This window comes from Nicotiana tabacum, unplaced genomic scaffold (genome assembly GCF_000715075.1).
Source record: "Nicotiana tabacum cultivar K326 unplaced genomic scaffold, ASM71507v2 Un00032, whole genome shotgun sequence".
Lineage (NCBI taxonomy): Eukaryota > Viridiplantae > Streptophyta > Magnoliopsida > Solanales > Solanaceae > Nicotiana > Nicotiana tabacum.
Window position 1 is genome coordinate 420655 of NW_027438270.1, and position 8219 is coordinate 428873.

Consider the following 8219-nt stretch of genomic DNA (forward strand, 5'->3'; position numbering starts at 1 on the left):
AAGGAACTGAGAAAAACAAAGCCGAGCTACACATAATACAGTTCTATTCAGAAATTTCAGTAAAGGAATTTAGGCATGCTTTCAAACCATTGTTTTAAAATTCAAAACGTTCAAGCTCATGCGAAACAGTATAAGTCCTTCAAAACATCACAACAAAAATGACTAGAAACAATATGCATCAATAAATAAAAGCAATACATAGCCTCACAGGGGCTACTGTCACTCATCTATCTCGACAGCTCAGTCGCTTGGCTCTCAGCCTCAATACTCACACTCAAGGTACCTGCGCTCACTGGGGTGTGTACAGACTTCGGAGGGTCTCTTACATCCCAAGTGCTATATTGCTGCGGCGTGCAGCCCGACCCAATATTGTTGCGGTATGCGGCCCGATCCATATATTACTGCAGCGTGCAGCCCGATCCAATATCATGGCCCGAAGGCTTGTTGCGTCGTGCAACCCGATCCAACATTTAATGCGGCGCGCATCCCGATCCAACATATCTCACACAGCTCTCAACCTGGCACCCAGACCCTATATCAGTCACTTGCCTTTCCAGCCTCACAATTTTCACAACAACAACCCAAACAAAGACTATAACAAGTACAAATCAAATCGTGGGAGAGAGCCGGGACAAAATGCATAAGCAAACAATGACAGAGTACAAAACAACAATTTAACAGTCAATGCAACAAGTTCACGACCACTGTGGGTCCCAACAGGATTTCCATATAACCTAAGCATGGTTTCTAACATGTAAGACAGTCAATAACTCGAAAACAAGAGTGAACAAGTAATAACAAAGGTGTATTTGACTTTACAGTCTATCGGGATACACCAAGTCTCAATCCCACTCGGTGCATGCTCACACGTCTGTCACTCAACGTGTGTGTCACCTCTAAATATCAACATCATATGAGTTTCTTGGGGTTTCATACCCTCAAGACCAGATTTAAAAATTGTTACTTACCTCAAACAAGTAAAATCCTACTCCGCGATACCCTTGCCTCTCAAATCGGCCTCCAAACATCCCAAATCTAGCCACAAGCAATACAATATGATCAAATATGGGGTAAAGGAATGAATTCCACAAGAAAAACTCCCAAATGAGACCAAGAACCCGAAATCGACTCATACCCGGCCCCCAGGCCCACGTCTCGAAAACCGACAAAAGTCACAAAACTAGAAAGCACAATCACTCACGAGTCCCTACATACGAAATTTATCAAAATCTGACATCATTTGGTCCCTCAAATCCTTAAATTAATCTCTCCAAAATCTCAAGCCCTAACCCCCTATTTTCACTTTGAAATCCTACTAATTAAATGATGAACAAAGCCATAGCTTCACGAAATGTATACCATTATGGGTTAGAATAACTTTCCCCAACGTTGCTCCTTGAAAACCTTCGAAAAATTGCCTCTATCCCGAGTTTCTCAAATTCAAAAATTGAAAATGAAACAAAACCACGAGCTGGAGTTTTTCTTCCCAGCACTATCGCACCTGCGACCCCTTTTTCCGCTTCTGCGATGCCGCACCTGCGGAATTTCCATCGCAGGTGTGAAACTCACTAAAAAGCCCAGGTTCCGCATTTTTTGCCCAAATCACGCGCCTGCGGAAGCGCACCTGCGCATTGCCCTCCGCTTCTGCGAAGCCTGCCCAAAATCCTCCTCTCCGCATCTGCACCCCAGGCCTCGTACCTGCGGGCTCGCAGATGCGATAGACTTCTCGCACTTGCGGTTCCAGCCGACCTTAGCCGTTCCCGCATCTGTGACTTCTCCAAGCGCTTCTGCGCCATCGCACATGCGAGCTCCCACTCCGTAGGTGCGGAAACACCATTAGCAGCAGCTTCAGCTGCATTGTTTCCAACTTCAAAAATCCGTCAAACACCCGGAATCACACTCGAGGCCCTCGGGACCTCAACCAATAATATCAACAAGTCATATATCCATATACGAACTTAGTCGAGCCTTCGAAAAACTCAAAATAACATCAAAACACTAGATTAACCTCGGATGCAAGCCTAAGAATTTCTAAACTTCCAAATTCCACAACCGACGTCGAAACCTACCAAACCACGTCCAAATGACCTTAAATTTTACACACACGTCACAAATGACGCCACAAACCTACTCCAACTTCCGAAAATCCATTCCGACCCCGATATCAAATTTTTCACTACCGACCGAAATCGCCAAATTTCTAAATTTCGCCAATTCAAGCCTAATTCTATCACCAAATCACATTTCAGGCGCGCTTCTAAGTCCAAAATTACCTAACGGAGCTAATGGAACCATACGAATTCAAATCCGAGATCGTTTATACATAAGTCAACATCCCGGTGACTTTTCCAACTTAAGGTTCTAAATAAGAGACTAAGTGTCTCAATCCACTCTGAAACCACTCCGGACTCGAACCGACTAACCCGGTATAACACAATATAACCGAATAACACAAAAAAGTAGAAATAGGGGAAATGGGGCTATAACTATTGAAACGACCGGCCGGGTCATTACATTTTCACAATTTACATGTTATAATCTACCCACAATCTATTTATTCAATTCATAATGGGTAGAATTAACTTACCTCCAAGTTGCTAGTTGAATATCCCTCTCAAGAAGCTCTAAATATCGCCTAAGAATGGAAGAAATGAGCTCAAAAATGGATGATCCCCGTTTTTAAGGCATTCTGCCCAGCCTTGCTGACCCCTTCTTCGCGAACGCGATATATGCCTCGTGTTCGCGAAGGCAAATTTTTACACAGGCCACAAAATGCCATTTGCGAACGTGACAGGGGTCTCCCAAATATGAAGGCTTGCCTGGCTTACCCTTCGCGAAAGCGTGGGCTCCTTCGCGAACACGAAGGGTGAACTATACTAGTCCCCCGCCCCTTCTACACGAACGCGAAAGGGCCTTTGCAAACGCATAGGCCTAAGTTCCTAGGCTTCGCGAACGCGTCGCCCTTCATGCGAACGCGAAGGGCAATTGTCCAGCTCCCATTTTCCTTTATCATGAACTCAAGGAACCTTCCGCGTTCGCTAAGAAGGAAATGAAAATTGGAACTTCTAGTTTTTTCACTTAGCTCCGAGTGGTTCAAAACTCACCCAAGCCACCCGGGACCCCGTTTAAATGCACCAACGAGTTTGTAAACATAATACGAACCTGCTCGAACTCACAAAATGTGTAAATCAACAATGAAACCAAGAATCGCATCCCAAAACCGAATTGGATCAAAATATGAACTTCAAGTTTTCAAATTTCTACAAACGCGCCAAATCATACTTAGACTACTCGGAATGATACCAAATTTGTGTGCAAGTCTTAAATTACCATACGGAACTATTCCCAGACTCGAAATTCCAGAGGGACCTCGATTACTCCAAAACATACTCCAAACCAAATTTAAATAACTTTAAAACCTTCAAATAGTCAACTTTCACTGTTAAGCGCCGAAATGCCCCCGGTTTGTCCAAAACCCGGTCCGAACATACGCCCAAGTCCAAAATCATCATACGAACCTATTGGAACCGTCAAATCCCGATTCTGAGGTTGTTTTCTTAAATTGTTGACTGAAGTCAAACTTGGCCTTTTAAAGCCAAACTAAGGAACCAAGTGTTCCGATTTCAACCTGAACCCTTCCAAATCCCGAACTAACCATCCCCGCAAGTCATAAAATAGTAAAAGCACATATGAGGAGTCTTATTTAGAGGAACAGGATCCTAGAAGGTAAAACGACCGGTTGAGTCGTTACACGTTAGGCGCCATCACTGCCTATAGGGAAAATTGGGTCGTGCGAGTGGTTATAGTTGCACCTTCTTTTACCCCACTTTTCGTTTGGAGTCAATAATAAAATAAAATATTTTCTAACGATAAAGTAATAAATTATAAGTCTGATCGAATATAAAATTGTTCGATTTCGAATAACAAAAAAATAAATTTGATGCATTTAACCAAAAAAGACAAAAATTAGTGACTTGTGAAAGACGAGTGGTCCAAATGGTCCTTAATGTACAATCGTAGTCTACTGCCAAAATTTGACCATAGTACTATAGTAGGTGGGTTAACAAAAATAGATGTTTTTGTTTTTTACTTGAATGTTAAAACCGTGTCTATTGACAAACCCGTAGTAATAGGGTTAATCCTGCCATTGTGGAACAGATAAGGTTGTCTTTTTAGGATCATTTGGATATTCTTGAAAAAATAGGGTTTGATGATAGGTTATTCGTGCAGATCGAGAGGGATTATGCAGAATATATATATATATATATATATATATATATATATATATATATATATATATATATATATATATATATATATATATATACATCTATTTTAAAAGGCGTTTCTGGGGCGAGGCGTACCAAAAACGCCCTGGGGCGATGGTGTGGGGCGAAAGTCTCAAGAGGCGTACGCCCCACAATTTGGGGCGTACGCCCGAGCGTTCGGGGCGCGTTGTTTTAGTAAGGAGTAAGCCCCAGAAACTTTTTCAAATTAAAATAAAATTTGTTGAATTAGTCCTTCATATAATACCAAATTCTCAAAAGTGAGTTTGGTAATTACTCAAAAGGTTTAAAAAGGAACTCAAAAGTATTAAATTTAAAAGTAAAGACCTTTTTTATTGATTTAAGCCCTAATTCATGGTTTTTCTAAATTTTTATCTTGTCTACTAGTATGCTAATATCTCCCAAAAGCAACGAATATTTAATTTTTTTTTACAAATACAAAGAGAACTACATTTTTCTTCATAGCAGCAAATTCAAAGTTCAAATTGCAGGTTAATCATCCTTTTTGTTCCTCCATATAGATAATTTTATTTTTTTAGACTCAAATTACTTGTGCTTGTAAGTAACGTATAATAGATTGTTTTGATTAGTTTTTTGTGGGGATGGGGCACACATATATATAGTTTTCTTCAATATTTTTCAATTTTACCTGTTTATAAATATTAATTGTCATTATATTATTTTATAAAATATTAAAAATTAAATATCTATGGGGCTTACGCCCCGCACCTCGGGCCTTACGCCCACGCATATATATATATATATATATATATATATATATATATATATATATATATATATATATATATATATATATATATATATATATATATTATAAAAGTACGAATATTTAATGTTAAATATTGAACGACTAAAATATTTCCGTAACATTGATCGACTTTAATGCCCTTAAATATTTATATAATTTAAGGATATAATTGTGAATTATGCAAGGGTAGAATTCTTCTCCGATTTAAATTACACATATGGCGACCGGGTATAATTCGTCGGCACATCTAACCCTTGTTTTACACGGCTGAAGACCAAGGAATATTTCTTATTAATTCACTTGGTGATAGAAATTGTGTAGTTTGAGAACCGTAAGGAACTACTAAGTTATAATATAATTAGAACAAGTCCTACATCTATGCAACTTCTCATTAAAGAGAACATGGTCCCTAAGAAGTCTGACGAAATCAGCATCTTTTGTTCCATCAAATTATATAGCACAAAAGTTAATAATTCTTTCAACCTTAATATATTCGCAAATTTATATAAATATAGAGACGATTGTATCCTCGTTGGTGATCAAGCATGTTGTTCCCACTTTATTTTCTTTTCTTTTTGTTTCGACTACCTTTGATTTATTATTATTTAGCTTTTAAGTGTTGGTCTTTTCTATAATGCAGATAGACCCATGGACGTTCTTGCAACCATGCAAGCGGCACACATTCTTGAAATGTTGGAGTACAAAATTGAAAAGTATTTTTGTTTTTTATGGAGAAATTAATGTATATTAAGGAATTAATGTTTTATGTTATTGTACAGTTTCACTACAACATTTTAGGCCTAGAGCCACACTAATTTAGGCAACGCTCCAAAAGTGTTGTCAAATGTATTTGTAGGAACACTTTTTAGGCGTGACCTTTGAGTAGAGTCTTTGCCCATGAATTTTAAGGTAACACTTGTAAAGCGTTCCGTTTAATTGTAAAGACAACATTTTCTAAGTGTTGCCTAAATATAAATATTTTTGCGTCGCTTTTTAATTATATTGTAACGTTTTTGGACAGTTGCTATGTTGTCATACTAAATGAAACCCTTTATCGGCGTACCCTAAAATTTCCTTATAAAAAGTTTCCCAAAAAATTTCCCACCAAAACTACACTTAATATTCCGTCAATTCTCATAAGTCCAAGATCCAATAGTACTTGTAAAACCCTATAGGAATTAGTAGCAAAACAGTTTCTACGCCACCGCTGCTCCAATACCCTCAATCGCTGCTTCTATTTCTTCGTTGCTTCATCCTTGGTTACTGCTCTTCTATTGCTTTTAGAATTGTAAGTTCTCAGGCTTTTAGAAATAGTTATATTATAGCCATCTCTGTTTTCTTTAATTTTCTAATCCCAAGAATGAAAGAACTGGAACAAGCCTCTACAAAATTAATTTAGATAAAACCCATCTCATGAAAAAGTCTTTAATGGGTATTCTTTACTTTCCCAATTTATGATCTTGCCTTTTGACGATCATTATCTTTTTATGTAGTTATTATTTTTGTTGCGAAAAGTTAAATTTCTTGATAAACTATATAAAGTTCACTTTGTAAATAATAACGGTGGAAAAGAAAGTACAGATTCCTATAGCATGATGAATAGCAAACGAATATAATGTTGTTAGGTAAGTATCACAGACATTACCTAGAAACTAAATTATTCCAGATTTTTGAATCCACTTTTTGCCTCATAATATATGTTTCTTATTAATTACTCTAGCTGTAGTGCAACTATACCAGCTTAATTTACAAAAAAGGAACGAAACCCTCAACCCTCTCCAACCAAAGAAATACAAAGACAAAATTAATTTAAAAGCCTTGTGTTATTGATTTTACTAAATTGTGAATTTGGGTATTCTCAATTTCTGAATTTTTATAATGTTCACCTTCATTTTTTGCATATTTAGTGTAGTTATATATTTCATTGTTTATTTGAAGTTACCAGGTTTTAGCACTTTTAATATCCTTTTTTCATGTATAGTTTTCATGTATATTTACTTCTTAATCTGGTTCGAATGTACGGTTTGACACTACTATTTGATCACTTCTTGCAACATGAATATTGCTAGGAATTTGATACTACTGTTTGCTCACTTTCTGCTTTTCTTTTGATTTCATTGTTCTTATTCTTTCATGGATTTTTATGATCTTGATTCGTCAAAGAAGTCAATTTAACATGTGAGTTTTTGACTAATAAGTATGTATTCAATTGAGTAATATCCTAACTCCCTACCAAAAGAATATCTTGTTGATTTATTTTGTTGTTGTGTGGATCCTATTAATTTTGTTTCTTTTCTCCAAGAACTTAAGTCAACGCTCAGGAAGATATATATTTGAAGTTGGGTTTGGTATAACATAAGTGTCATGACTAGGTAAGATATTCTTATCATCTTACATTACATATGATTTTGAAAACTTACTCATGACTTTTAGGCTTTATTTGTAATGTATATGTAATACTTAAATGATTACATATTTGATGATCCAATATTAATATTTGATTTTTAGGGTTTCAAATGTTCCATCCAAGGATTGGATGGATTTACCAAGGTATAGCAAAGAGTATATTGATGGGGTACAATCTTTCATAGAATTTGCTTACTCTTATGGAGAGCCTCAAGGCGAGGAAATTCAATGCCCGTTTGCAAAGTGTTGTAATATTCGTTGGATTCAAAGGAATGTAGTATATGATCATCTAATATGCTATGGATTTGTTCAAGGTTATACAAGATGAATTAATCATGGAGAATGAGAAATCCCTATGAATGTTGATGGTGACACGAGTGATGAAATTAACTCGTATGATGATATTAATGGATTATTGAATGATCAATTTAGAGATGTTGCACAAGCTGAAGGCCTTTTTGAAGGTCCAAATGAAGATGCCAATAAATTCTATAACTTAGTTGATGAGGCAAGACAAGAACTATATCCTGGTTGTAAAGGATTCTCTAGATTATCATTCACAATCCGTCTATATTTGTTGAAGTGTCTACATGGATGAAGCAATACGTCATTCACTTCTCTTTTAGAGTTATTGAAAGTGGCGATGCCCGAGTTGAACATTCCTTTATCCTACAATAATGCCAAGTCTATGGTAAAGGATCTCGGTCTTGATTATGAAATAATCGATGCATGTCCCAATGATTGCATGCTATTTAGGA

The 8219-nt window shown here is 36.9% G+C and overlaps 1 long non-coding RNA gene across 1 annotated transcript; it reads left to right on the forward strand.

The window, feature by feature from the left end:
- The first annotated feature begins 6106 nt into the window (after window positions 1-6106).
- LOC107804706 (uncharacterized) lies at window positions 6107-7799 on the forward strand. Its single transcript, XR_001652282.2, has 3 exons — window positions 6107-6343; window positions 7358-7427; window positions 7564-7799. It is a non-coding gene; the product is annotated as an uncharacterized LOC107804706 (long non-coding RNA).
- The last annotated feature ends 420 nt before the right edge of the window (window positions 7800-8219 follow it).